Here is a 15,185-nt window from a genome sequence, read left to right as displayed (position 1 = left end):
CACAACATGCATATACTTGGTTAAAGTGTGCATACAAATGCAACTATTAGTGAAAGAAAAAACAAAGAAAAGCATTTCATTTGGGGAAATTACTGTGCAAAACTTCACACGAAAATGCTGATGAATTTTCCTAAGGATTTTCTTTTACAAAGTACAAATCACTGCTGAGATGTGGAGCACTGAATTTAACACTGAAAAAATGAGAAACTGACAGATCTTCCCACCCTTACTCCCAGGTAAAGACTGTAAGACTTTTTAACACATTATAGCATTCAGGAGTTCAGTGCCTCTGAACGTGGCTGAGGTGGATTACTGTAGTAGGAAGGTCTTGTCCTTCAAAGCTCTTACCCATAAGTATACCCAACAACATGAATGATGGTTCCAATGGAATAAGCAATTTTAGTCTTGCTATATATATATATATATATATATATGCAGGTTTTGGTGTCCTCGGGTGTCTTCCCGTGTAAAAGTTGGGGTGTCTAGGCGACGTTTCGACGAGGTCTCACTCGTCATCTTCAGGCTGGTGCTTTCGGCTTCTTGTTACTGGAACAGAGCAGGATCTCAGTGTTTGAGTTCCTATAAATACTGTTGAGGAGGTGTGGTGTATAGCCTCCAATGTTCTGGGCAGAGAGGAGGTTCCCAGGCTAGTGTGCCTTTTCTTCTTTTGTTCCTTAATTACTTGAGGGATATCTTGAGTGATTTCTTGAGTGATTTCCTGAATCCCACTTAGGTGGGTCATTAGGTGTGGATTAGTTGCTAAAGCCTTCGTGTCTTGAACTCTTGAACTTTGTGAAGAGTTTTTCTGAGAAGATGGCTGTACTGCACTTGGTTGTGCTCTGGCTTGGCTTCGTGTATAGGGGCGAGCTGTGGTTTTGTGGCCTGTGCCAGCCAGATCTGTGTAGGGATTGCAGGGGGGTGCTGCATCCGGAGGTGCCACCCTGGTTTGGCTACTGGATGGTGTCTGTAATTTATCTGTGGAGAGGGTCTGGGTTTGGGTCTGGTGTGGTTGATTGGTGATGGCGTTCTGTGTGCCTCTGGATCTGGTGTCAGATTTTGTGGGGAGGGCTAATTTCCAGATGTCTGGCAAGCGGGATGTGTCGTCACGCTTGTTCATGTTGTGAGGGTGTTTCTCTATCTCGATGGCTTCCATGATTATTCTCTTGTGGTGATGTTCCATGTTAAAGAGCAATTTGGAATCTGCAAAATTAATTTCGTGTCCTGTTTCTTTCATGTGTTGGAAAAGAGAGGAAGTTTTTTCTTCTTTTTTGACGGCATTCTTGTGTTCTGCGATCCGTGCATTTATTCGTCTGTTTGTTTGTCCAATGTACGTGGCTGGGCAGACTTTGCAGGGTATTTCATAGACCCCTTGGTTTTCCAACTGAATTTTATCCTTGGGGTTTCTGAGGATATTGGCTATTTTTTGGTTGGTGCAAAAGGCTGTTTTGATATTGTGTTTATGGAGGATTTTGCTAATTTTATCTGTAGTGCCCTTGATATAAGGAAGGAGGGCTATGCCATTGTTTTCTTCTGTGTCTTGGTTTTTGGGGGGTGTTTCTTATACACCCCCCAAAAACCAAGACATAGTTTTTGGGGGGTGTATAAGAAAAAATATATATAGTTTTGGGCTCCATGATCACTGCAGATGGTGACAGCAGCCATGAAATTAAAAAACGCCTGCTACTTGGGAGAAAAGCAATGACAAACCTAGACGGCATCTTAAAAAGCAGAGACATTACCTTGCCAACAAAGGTCCATATAGTTAAAGCTATGGTTTCCCCAGTAGTTATGTATGGAAGTGAGAGCTGGACCATAAAGAAGGCTGATCACCGAAGAATTTATGCTTTTGAATTGTGGTGCTGGAGGAGACTCTTGAGAGTCCCATGGACTGCAAGAAGATCAAACCTCTCCATTCTTAAGGAAATCAGCCCTGAGTGCTCACTGGAAGGACAGATTGTGAAGCTGAGGCTCCAATACTTTGGCCACCTCATGAGAAGAGAAGACTCCCTAGAAAAGACCCTGATGCTGGGAAAGATGGAGGGCACAAGGAGAAGGGGATGACAGAGGACAAGATGGTTGAACAGTGTTCTCAAAGCTACTAACATGAGTCTGACCAAATTGCGGGAGGCAGTGGAAGACATGAGTGCCTGGCGTGCTCTGGTCTATGGGGTCATGAAGAGTCGGACACGACTAAACAACAACAAATATATATATATATGGAGCTGCCTGCAACTTGTCGCAGTTTTGCAAGGTGGTATTCTGGGAAAGACTCTAGATTTCCCATTTTCTTCTGCCCTGCAAATGCCATTCCCCTAGGCATCATCGCTACATAGTGGTGGCCGTGAAAAGCCAAAGGTGAAAGAGATGCCTTCTGGCTCTTGACATGAATGCTGAACAAATGAGTTCTTTGTGCCTGTCTCGGCTTGGACAGTCCATTTTCTCCTCTTTCTCTTTCTCTCTCACTCTTTGTTTTTCTCTGTGCTTGCCATGAAGGGTTGTGTCTGACCTGCCAAAAGTTTGCCTCAGGTAAAGGAGCGTTACATTTTTATGTGTGTCAAATTAATAAGACTCTCTAGCAGAACTGTGCTAAAAGGACTTTTTATAGCAAACTCTCTTTTTTTTAAAAAAAGGGGGAAAACCACCCTTCTCTAAATTATTAAGGTTAAAATAATTTAAGGAAACAAGCTATTGAGCTCCACGTCAAGTACAGTATATTTAAAGTATCATATAAAGGACTCTTAAATGCACTGCAGAAATAAACCCAATAGATTTAAGGACATGGGAAAGATATCACTAGGCTAATCTAATCAGGGCTGTCCCAACAGCGCAAACAATTCAAAGAATCTCTGGGGCAGCAGTATTGTTTGGGGCACCAATGAAGCAACACATGACTCAAGAGCTATTCTCCAGGACCCCTCAAAATGTCACTGAGGATGCTGGGAACTGGGGTAACTTCAAGGGCTAGCAAAGAGTAGTGGGCAGTCCCCTATTTGTGTCCCCCAACTTTAGCACACAATATGGTAGAATAGATTAAATCCTTCTTCCCTTATAGTAGCTCTTTTGTCTCTCAAAACTAGTTTTACTGGAGGTACCCCTTCTGGAGAACATATCCTGGATCACGTGGGCCTGCACAGAATCCAACAGTCACACCTTGAAGCAGGACTCCATCATCTTTTGGAGTGCTTCTCCCAGACCATTCAATCTCCCATCTGTGGCTCTCTTTTGGGTGCCTCCTTTGAGAGAGGTTCAGAGGGTAAGGGCCTCTTCAGTTGTGGCTTCCCATGTTTTGAATGCTCTCCACACTGAGGTCTGTCTGGCACGAGCATCCCTTCAGTGCCAGATAAAAATGTACCTTTTGGTGCATTAGGATGATTTTGCTGACATAAATGGTAAGTTTTTTGCTGCTGGAATTTTTACTGCTATTTTCTTGGGTTTGTTTTATAAGTTACAGTATTTTTAAATTGTAATGCGTTATTCCCACCCACCCCTGCTTTTATCCCATACTTCCTGCTTTTAGATTTTGTAACTCGCTTGCAGTCTTATGTGTCACGTGCCTAATAAATTGAAATAATAATAATAATTGCTAATACCTCGATTATATACAACTATTTAAAATGATGCATGGATTAAATAAGTTATCAGCAAAACAAATTGACTGATTAAGTCATTTTTTATCACATATATTAATGGAAAGCAAGCATTTCCTAATCTTCAGATCTTCTGTGGTCTCTCCTCCTTTGCCTCTCTGCCTTTCTTTCTACTAACTGCACCCCATTGATAAAGGTAAGCAAAAGAGTACAACTAGCTATGACCTCATTTATTGTCCCCTATGAACTTTTTATTGCATATATTTGCATCTTTGTAAGAGCAGTATTTACAAACTGGTCGTGGTGTACAAAAATATTGCACAATTTCTGCAGAGCTTAAGTCATTAAGTATTTATATCTCTCCCAGTTCAATATATAATACATATACATTCCTCTTTATCGAACAAATAGCTGGGGTTTTTGAATAGTTTGTTTTCTCCTTGCAAATCCAATGGAAAGCACTTTGAAGGCAGAAGACTACATTGTGTCAGGTGGTGCAAATTTGTGTGTCTCTGTGGAAGTTAATAGAACTATGTTGATGTACATGAACTGAGAATTTTGTTGAGGCAAAAACCTATTGGGAATATTGTATTGGCTATAAAAGCTTAGCCTCAAAGAAGAATTTTGACATTGATCTCTAGGTAAAGAACAACTCCATTAATAAGTTCAATGGTTGACTACCTGCTGTTCTGTTAGCCAATTATCTCTATGTAAACTGGAGTCTGGACTTGAAGCTGAAAGAAAAGGAATTACGGTATGCTTTCCTAAGTCTTGTGTGTTTGTATGTGTATGGAGGCTGATTTTTTTTAAGTATCCAGGAGATCCTCTTACCTGTCATGCTTGATAACAGCTAAGCATTGAGATAAAAGCTAGGCACACAGAGCAAAGAAAAGTATCCAAAATCCAATAAACTATGGTGCATTTTTAAAAAAAAGTTATTCAAGGCAGGGATGAAATTTACTAGAATTTTAGAGGACCAGTCCGAGAGCATTTTTCTTCCTTGCACATCCACATAATTTTGCCTAAAAGCAGAAGTGCTTGTTATCGATATAAGTCCACAAGTGCATTGGCGTGATATTTAATTGACATAAATCAGTGCCACATTCATTCAAAATGTTGGCAATGTTGCTGCAATTGTAAAGGCTGGTCTTATGTTATGAATAATAACTGTTAACAGAAGCAGACTGGGCAACCTCTCCTTGAAGCAGGCTGGATTAACTCCAGAGTTAAAGAATTCATGAAGCATTTCTTCTCTGTTCTCACACTGTAGCTGCAGGACCATTTTCGTCAGGAAGAGTGTGTCCTCCCAATCTCATAAGTCAGTTCAAACGTTACTGTTTAGAGCTTACTTTTACAAATAAATATTTGTGTGAGCAGCCCGATGTCCTAGGAGGCACCTCAGGTAACTTCATATCTGTGATTAGAAATATCACAACGTGCAATGTTTCTCAACAAAGAGGAGGAACCAGAGTTATCCATGAGTCTCAGTAGTCTTGGGTTTCTTCCCTGCCCCCATTCTCTGAGGTGTTATAGACTGTCATGGTCAGAAGAAGAATGTTGAAGAATTTGGAAATGAGTTGTCCACCACAAATTTCCATGGGAGGTTCTTATGAATAGTTTTGCCCAGCTTTTTCCAAACTGGCAAGGTCAGACAACCCAGAGATTCTAAAGTGGAACCTTGTCAATAGAATGATGGGAGTATATGAGAGACACACTTTTGATCACCTCAATCCTTCATGCACTGCCATCTCCCCTTCCTCTGTTCACTAAGGGCCCAGTAACCTGCTTGAGGAAGGGCTAAATCGCTGACAGGAAACTGATAGTATTTATGACATATCCCTCAAGGAGAAGGTAATGCCCACATAGAGCCTGTCCCATCATGGAAATGATTCAACGATTGCCAGTTTTTCACCAAAGATTCTTGGGCTTCTTCCCATATCCAGTATGAAAACATGTTCTTCTGGGGCCTTGGGAATGCCGGTGATTTCCCCTACACCCCTGGAGAGCTGAGGAGAAGGAGATGGTGGTAGAAGAAGGTACTTTGAGACTGCCATTGCCATTTTTCTTCAAGCATTCTTAGGAAACACACACAAAAAGTGAGCCTTTTGATTTGATTTCAATGTTCTCAATGGCTTGACTCTCGCCCCCCCCCCAACAAGACAGTGGCATACTTGTCTGTCCTTATTTGACAGTGATTTTGCATTGTCATTCTCCTCAATAAATAAATCCATATTTAATTGTGTGGATAGCCAATTAATTTGTATTGCTGATGATGGTATTTCTGGTATTCCTTTTGAATAAATAAAGCACTAAAACCAATAACAAGAGAACTTAGTCTAGCTATAAAACATCTCATTTCAATTTGTACTCCTCAAGCACGAAAAACAACATGTAATTTGCAAATTTTCAGAGTGAGGGCATATTGCTCAACTATTTCTATACAAGATCAAAATCTGGGGCTAATTCAATTTCATTTTTCTAAATGTACAAAATGGCACGTAACACCTTTTTTTTATTTTAGTAATAGTTTTCCCAGCTCCGTTTATATTTTCACAGACATTACAAATTTGTACATCGAATAAAACAAGGAACCTAACTTAAAGTTATTTTCCATGTCCATTCAGACCTTTTCTTCTTTTTCTAGTAAAGTCAAACAGTAGCAAACTGAACAGATTTAAAGACCTTCCGGTTCTACTTCCTTTGGCCGTCCACCATCCTACTGTGAAACTTTATTAACACCAAAACAAGAAGACACAGGTGGTCTCTCACAGACAATACCCAGAACAGTTTAGCGATCTATTTGGCAGGCACTAGATTGCCTCTGGTTTTGATAGCATTGGAGGTGGTGAGATTCCTACAGACAGGAATCCCATTTCATGGTTGCTACTGCGAACAACCACTGCAAAATGATCTAGCACCAGACAAGATGAATCAGTTGCACAGTTACCATAACGGCAACCACTGGCTGGGCAAACAGATTAAAGCAGGAAAAAAGGGGAAAGAAATATTGTGGGGGGGGGGGGTGTTTCAAGACCATTACACATTTTATTGTACTCTTACCCCACATGATGTTTCTGGGAACTTATTCAGCAGATTATGATTTGATATATTTAAAAGGATGTAAGTTGCTTCTTTCTTATACATGACTGTGCCATACATTTCAGCATATTTTAATTGCTCAAATAAAACTTTGGACCAGCATCCCATTTTCATGCATACTGTTGAAACACAAGCATGATCTTGGCAGTGGTTGAAGTGGGATTATATAAGGTGGCTTGCCCTCTTGCTTCTTTTCAGAAAAACTATCCCAGAGAGGAGGGGAAGGAGAAGGAGGGGCAGGGAGAGATTATCATATGACAACATTTTGGTTTATCTATATTCCTCCCCTTCCCCCCCCCCCACACCATATCTATACATGAATAGATATCAATTTCAGTCAAAAGTCTGAATAATAGTTGGATATTCTTTCCCCCTCATTTATCGAAAGAACAAGATAATGATTTGCGAAAGGTTGTTCCATTCAACAAATCTTGTATGCTTAAATTATTGCCGGTAACTGCAGTCTTGCTACCATTTCTTTTTGAGTAGTCTCAGTGAAGTTCCCTGAGAATTCACAAACAAGTAGTTCAAGGATTGTGGCCAAGGCAAGTTTGTCATTGTGCCAATAGTTCATCTAATGACTGCAGAAGAACCCAAGTTTCTGCTTTCATTTTATATTTGCTGTGTCTGTGTCTTGGAATGAGCAATCCTGAGGTTGCACAAAGTAAATCCTTGGCCAATAACCCAATTAGACTCCTTCTTTCAGAAGCAAAACTCAGCATACAAACCACTAGAAGTTTGAGCCAAACCAATGCCCTTCATCTAGTTGGCATCTCTTAATTTGTTCATGGAATTTGTTCTTTGGCTGTCAGTTGAGTTTTTCGCTCCCTACAGTGTCATGAAACTCTACATCCCCTTAGGGAAAAACAACAAATGTTCAGTCTAAAAATAAACTGTATACTTCTAGGAAAGTTGGGTAAAACCTTGCTTTGTTTTGTTTTGTTTCCTTTTGCAATATTCTCCAACCAAGCAGGATTGATTTTCAAAACATTTCAAACCACTGTACTTCAGTATATTTTGTGTGTATGTGGGTATCTAAAATATGGCCTTGCAAACAACATTCAGTATTTTGTTAAAATCCTAAACTTTGGCTGAGGTCCTAAGCATACATATTTATTGCAGTCCCACTGCAGATCATGGGAATTTCTGAGTGAACATAACTAAGATTGGGCTGTTCATTTCTCTCTCTCTCTCTCTCTCTCTCTCTCTTTCTTACACGTGATATTAAACACATGGAGTGGAATTCTAATTCTTGTGTTCCATGGGCACAAGAAACTTCCCTCCTGCAGAATCTCTTGAACCCATGGAATGTGATAGGGGGCAGAGCTTGTGCTCTTTTCTCTCAATGGAAGTCTCAACAGGCCTGCCTAGAACACAGGACTTGTGCATTTTAGTCCTCAAACGCAATGCAATTGTATGCAGGTCTGCTCAGAAGTAAGTGTCATTGAGCTCCGTGAGACTTGCTTCCACTGTGTAATAGGATTTTGATCCAACACCAGAATACAACTGGAATGGTTCTTAGCTGTTACAATGTATAAATTGCAATGAACGTTGCAACATTTCTCCAGCAACAAAGATCCCACAGATCTCAAGCAGATGGATCAGAAACAAGTATTAAAGGAGTTGTAGCAGGTGAGCTAGATATTATGCTTGATCCTCCTTTGATCTGCTAAATTTGCCTGAAGTCTGTAGGCTGGTCATCACTGGGCCCATTTTAACTTCTTTTTAATGACATGCAAAGAATTATCAGATGCAAGCATTATCCCCAGTTTGCTCACTCCGATTCTACTCCAGTTATTTTCACTTTGGTTGCTGCAACTGTCTTCTCTCAATCTGTGCAAGAGGTTGATACACAGCTAATAAGTACTAGACTGATATTGTAGTTTAAAACAAAATCTTGAAGGTGGCTCTTGAAGGGGAGTGATGACAGATAATATGCTTCTCAATCTCTTTGCCACCTTTGATATAGTTTGCTGTTATTTTTTAAATGCTTAAATTCCTAATATTGAAGGCAGAGAGGTAGAGGGAGACAGGAGGTATGTATGTGTCTTTTACTGCAAAAGAACCATGATTTCCTCACTTCAAAATTGCCTCCTGTGTGGTAATTTACTGACATTAGGGATGAAACAATCTGCACATTTCAGTTCTTTCCGTTTCTCATTTTTCCATAAATTCAGTTCTCCACATTTCTGCAGCAATTTGTGAGCATTGTAGTGTGCATTTCTTCTGATGAACACATTCTTATCAGCAGTTTTGAATAATGTACACATTTAGGTAAGCAACTTCTAACATGGCACGTTTTTCTTTGCTATTTTCACTAATGAATTAATTTTTAAATATAGGAATATAGGAATTTTGGTAAATACTGTTTGGGAAACTGCATTACAAAATTTGGACAAGTGTTGATTTTGAAGGATGAATGTGTTTTGGTTCTCACATTGTTTCAGATGGCAATAGATCCCATCTCTATGTAACATCATGGAAGATGAGGTTGGCAAGCAGCACATACCCCCTGCAGCATTTGCAATGAAAAAGGGCAGGCAGGCAAGGCCTGGCTGAGGATGTTTGGGCAGAGCCCTACCTGCCCTAATAACCTCCACTGGTTTGCAAAGGGGTAGACATTAATATAAAAAGAGGTCTGCTGGCATGCTCACAGAACTCAGAGTATGTCTGAGTGTTTCCTTCCAGGCCCAAATTCTATTCCTAGAGTGTATATTTTGCTGAACATTATCTGCCTTACAAATTCGCATCATTGGTTTTCTACTTCCGCCTTAAAATACCTCATGATGAACTTCCCAAAGTTATATTTTTAGATGGAGAATCTACTTGGGAGTAGATATGAAAGTTGGATGCCAGTAAACCTGACTACTCACATCCTTTCTGCTCTTGAAATAACCCTCCCCACCCCCTTGGCTTACACACATTACATTTGTCTTATGATTTGGTGTTTGTACCTCTTATACATATTTGTAAAAAAACAACATATTTAGCTGTTCCTGATGGGGTGTTAAGTACGTGAATGCCAATGGAGTGGTTACCGTAGCAACAGTAACCTCACAGAATATTTCTAAACTTGTACCTCCCACTCAGAGAGAACTGTAGAAATTCTGAAAGCCTAAAGAACGAGTGCTAATTATCTGATGAAATTTGCTGCGGTGGGCAGAACAAAGGCAATTTCCACAAACGGGCAGGTAACCCACTTCAGCATATATCCAATTTATAACACTCAGAGTGACTCACTCAAATCTTGGGACTTGAATAAAAATAGTTCGCTTCAATCTGTTTCTAATTCAGAAAAAAGAAGAAGATCATAGCCATTACGGAAGTGTTTCTCATTCATTTGCAGGTCTATATTCCTGAGGGTAATAAGCAGTACGTATTGGCTTGCGAAACCGTTTCTTGCTCAGCACCAGTATGGTCCTCACAGTGGGCACCAAAACATGTCCTCTTTGAAATAAAAAAAAGAGGTCCCCCTAGCCCAGGTGACATAGCACCATCCAATAACTGATGGTAGAAGTAACCTGGTAAAGATTTTTGCTGATTAGAGCAAGGGAATTCCATGGCTTCTCTGCCATACTGGCCCTTTGAGCACATCTTTGTTGCATCAAGGCATCTTGACAAGATCAAAAAGGGGTTGAGAATATTTGGAGAAAATTCTGCAAAGTGGACTGCTTTTTCTAGAGATGGCAGGGAGAAAAAAACGAAAGATCGCAGAAGTGGTCTCAGAAAATTGTCTCCTGACAAATTTTGGTTCAGCTCTAGCAGCAATGCCTTTTAGCGCAGTACTGTAATGGACAACTTAAAAGCAAATCATGCAGCTTGCCACAAGCCAGCGCAACGGTGGGTAACCCGCAGCTAGTGCTGGTGCCAGTCTATTATGTGCCCTGGGCAAGGCTAATTCCTTGCACCCCGCCAAAAAAAGGGCTAAGCTCAATTTTTAAAGAGTTATCTTTGTATGAATTACTTCCAAAAAGGCAATATTTTCCTTTCATTTTATATTTTGAAAAATTTTATCAGACATTTATAAGACATAAAAAACCCAATCTGTATATAACTGTGCCCCTCAAATTTCAGTACTGCACCTTTCAGAGGTCTGCACCCTGAGCAGCTGCCTAGTTAGCCTAATGAAAGCACCAGCCCTGCTTGCAGCTCTCCAGAAGTTGTCGGATTCCAACTCCCATCAACTCCAGCCAGCGTGGCCAATGCAGATGGATGATGGGAGTTGGACTACAACATATTGAGGGCACCATGTTGGCTCCCCCTAGCCTAGTGGATTAAATGGCAGAGTGGGACAATGAGTTGAAAGGTCATAAAGGCATAGAGACATGATACTGGAAGCAACAGCCTGGAAAATCAAAGCCACCGGACCCAAGGGGAATATTCCTTTTTGGTTAAGATGAGTATTATCGCCTATGATTTCTTTGGCTTCTTTGAATATGTAATTTCCAATGAGGAATTTAGCATAGTTCCAGGCATGACCAAATTGTACGCTATGTTGCCTGTAGGAGGTGCTGGTCATTAGTGCTGAACTGTAGGAGCTGAGTGATCTGCAACAGTATCCCTGTGCAGATATATGGAGAAGAAGAAATGTTCTCTACACATCTAAGCTCCATTCACTCTTCAAAGCCCATGTGATTATAAGAGTCTGTCCATTTGTATGGGACCACAGCTTTTCCAGGCGTGCCAATAATTCAGGGAGGGCCCTATGTTCATAAAATAGTATGTATAGTGTGCCTAGGGATGCAGGTGGCACTGTGGGTTAAACCACAGAGCCTAGGACTTGCCAATCAGAAGGTCGGCGGTTCGAATCCTTACGACGGGGTGAGCTCTCGTTGTTCGGTCCCAGCTCCTGCCAACCTAGCAGTTGGAAACACGTCAAAGTAGATAAATAGGTGCCGCTCCGGCAGGAAGGTAAACGGCGTTTCCGTGTGCTGCTCTGGTTCGCCAGAAGTGGCTTAGTCGTGCTGGCCACATGACCCGTAAGCTGTATGCCAGCTCCCTCGGCCAATAAAGCGAGATGAGCGTCGCAACCCCATGGTCAGGGGTCTCTTTACCTTTTATATTCTGCCTGTGCCGGTGAATGATGAAGGATGGGAGAGTGGGGAACAGCAAGTACAATTCTCACACCTCCATCACAAAGTCTGCACAGGGCTAGGGACTCTGAGCTGCGCAACAAGATACAGATTGAATGTGGGTTTCCCCACATAAAGGAGACTATGACAATTATCCACCCTTAATAGTGCCCATGTGCTGGACCGAGATCAATATGACACTACCCATTCACTCCTCAAAAATGCACATATATAGTTACTTACTCATAAATTAAGGAAAAGTTCATGCTAATGAAATCCACCCCCACTCCCCATTAACTGAGTGTAAATCAAGCTGCGTATGTGGTGCGTCTGCAGTCATCCTGGTAATCCTTTCTATAGCAGCTGTGATGATAGTGATGGCTACCAGCTAATTGCCTGGGCAAGCCACTTCATGCTAATTTCTCTCCACACTTCTGTGTTCCCTCCTTCATAATCACATTGAAATATCCAGCACCGTGAACTGACCCTAAAGGGGACATTACTCCTTGGAAGCCTCTGGCTATTTTATTCCAAACCGTAACATGTAAGAAGCTCCTTAATCTGCTTCCTGAGATTTATATATCGTCAGTTTTGAGTCCAAAGTATTTTGCAAAACCAGCTATTGGGCATAAATAAAACAGAGCATTAATTGGTTTCTCAGAGTAAAGGGCTGCTTCTGAGGGAATAAATGAACCTTTATCTTTGTTACAGTAAGCTAGAAAATGACTTATTAAGTGACTCAAAGAGAGAAAAAACCTGAAGCTTTCCAAGAAGAGTGTATGTTAAGATAATCATGAAGAAATCAAATGAATCTAACTATGCAGAGATTGCTAAAAGCAAATCAGACAGGTAATCTGCTCTTGCCAATTTGTTGTATAGAACAATGCTAACAAAGTAATGGGAGAGAGAAAGAGAACACTCATTGTATTGTAAGTTCCTAACCTTTCAGGTTGAGGTCAAAGCTGAAGAAATTGCACATGTTAAAAATAATTACTGCTGTTAATGAATACAATTAAGCATAAAAGAATCTTTATAACTCTTGCACCATTTGTTCACTTAGCAGTGAACTCGTATTTTTTCCCTTCACAGATGTTACAATAATGGTGTCAACACTTTTATTTCTTTGTCCATAAGCTGAAAATTATGGCTGTTTCATAAATTGCTAACGTGCTTAGACGATGTAGGCCCAGCTGCAGTGCACATGAGTTCAGTCTCCTGCCTGGGCCTCATGTTTCACAATGACCTCAGTTTCCTGTGCTGAATGGGAACCAATACGAGTAAGCACTTGTAAAACTGTTTTTGAAGAGTGAAGTTATGAAGAGGTGCTGCAGTGTCAAACATCTGCTTCATCCATTACACTCAAATAGCAGCAGTGAATGTACAGTAGGGCAAGAACCATCAATAAATTAAAATTCTCTTGTGGCCACACTTTCCTAGTTCACTTGAGCTGCCTCAGTCTTGTGCCAAATCTTGCTAAGAAATAGAGACACTAAATAAGAAAATGGAATTTTCTTTTCTCTAGAAGTGCTTGCTTTTGCCGTTTTCATTCTGTGTTGAATTCAAAGGTGTTTGGGCTATAAAACGGTCTTTGTAAGTAGGTGCATTTTAACAGTGTAATGATCACTCAGGAATCTCCCACCATTCACCAGTTAAGCTTTCCCCAGTTTAAAGGCGAGCACAGCAATTCAGCTATTGCAAGCAAAGATTTTCCTCCTATCTCAGGGGCTAGCCTAATGTGCTCAGACTCAGAAGCTGAAACCACACCATGACATAGTAGTTGATAACAGCCTGGCAGTGTTCAACTTCTCTTTCCTCATTACCCCCTTCATGTCATTTCCTTCATTGTCTCCTTGCACCGCAACCTTTTTTTTTTTTTTAAGTAACTAAACTATTGTTATGTGCATCAATGCTAGTGTGCATATTCATGTTTCTCTGAAGAACTCCACACACCAACACATGAACACAATTGACAGGGCTTTATCAGTCTTGCTAGTTTAACCAGAGGCAGAGGCAAGCAATTACAGTGGTACCTCGGGTTACATACGCTTCAGGTTACATACGCTTCAGGTTACAGACTCTGCTAACCCAGAAATAGTGCTTCAGGTTAAGAACTTTGCTTCAAGATGAGAACAGAAATCGTGCTTCGGCAGCACGGCAGCAGCAGGAGGCCCCATTAGCTAAAGTGGTGCTTCAGGTTAAGAACAGATTCAGGTTAAGTATGGACCTCCGGAACGAATTAAGTACTTAACCTGAGGTACCACTGTAAAAGGTCCATATAGCCACAAGTACAGCTAAAGAAAAGGAGGCCCATTGGACAAGAGAGCCACAACTCTATAATTGTGGCCGAAGTACCTCTGAGCAGGAAAGAGAGCTTAAAACATGAAAAAAAGAATCCATTCCCAAATGTGTACAACTTGGTCTCTTTCCCTCAGTCCAGTTAAAAGGATCAGATAAGATAGCAGGTGATCTGAAAGAACTGCACTTGCTCCCAGCATTGGGCAAGATGTACAAAGTGCCTGACTTGGTACAAGGCAGCTTTCTATGGCTGCGTTCACATGCCAGTTTATTCCATTCTTGCATCTTTTCCCTAACTGTTAAGTTCCGTGTTTTACTTGAGCTTCCACGCAGGTAAAAGCCACTTCCAGAACTATAGTGGAATATAGTGCAAGTTTAGAGCTCATTTCCATGTTACAGTCATACCTCGGGTTAAATACGCTTTGGGTTGAGCACGTTCGAGTTGTGCTCCGCGGCAACCCGGAAGTAACGGAGCACATTACTTTCGGGTTTCGCCGCTTGCGCATGCGCAGTCGCTCAAAATGATGTCACGTGCATGCGCAGAAACGGCGAAAAGCGACGCGCGTGTGCGCAGACGTGCCGTCGCTAGATACGTTTACCTCTAGATGCGAACAGGGCTCCAGAACGGATCCCGTTCATATCTAGAGGTACCACTGTATTTGCTTCGGGGGTGGGGGAGATGTTTGCAAATACTATGGAAATATGTGGTATTTGCACTATGTTCCACTATAGTTCTGGAAGTGGCTTTTACATTGTGAGAATTCACAGGCATAATGTGGAAATTAACAGGGAATCATCATGAAAGACGGTATACAAATTAAAAATGTTGTTGATGATGATGAAAATGGAATAAACTGCCATGTGAAAGCAGTCAAAGATAATACGGTGTACTGCAGCTGAGGCCCATTTCAGTCTATGAGAATATGGTGGGTTGTAGTTGAGACCTATTTCATCTATGAAAATAGCGTAGGTTGCAGCTGAGACATAGGACTCAGCTAGATTGGTAAAGAAAAAGTGATTTATATGCATTGTATATGCAATATAACATTTTGCCACCAGATGGCGCTGTGGAGTCCCGTTTTTCTCTACCTGCTTTCCCTGTTTTCATTTAACTGAAATGCTTCTTTGATGT

Source organism: Podarcis tiliguerta (genome assembly GCF_965153285.1).
Source record: "Podarcis tiliguerta genome assembly, chromosome: 5".
Classification (NCBI taxonomy): Eukaryota; Metazoa; Chordata; class Lepidosauria; order Squamata; family Lacertidae; genus Podarcis; species Podarcis tiliguerta.
Note: the sequence above shows the minus strand (reverse complement) of the source record.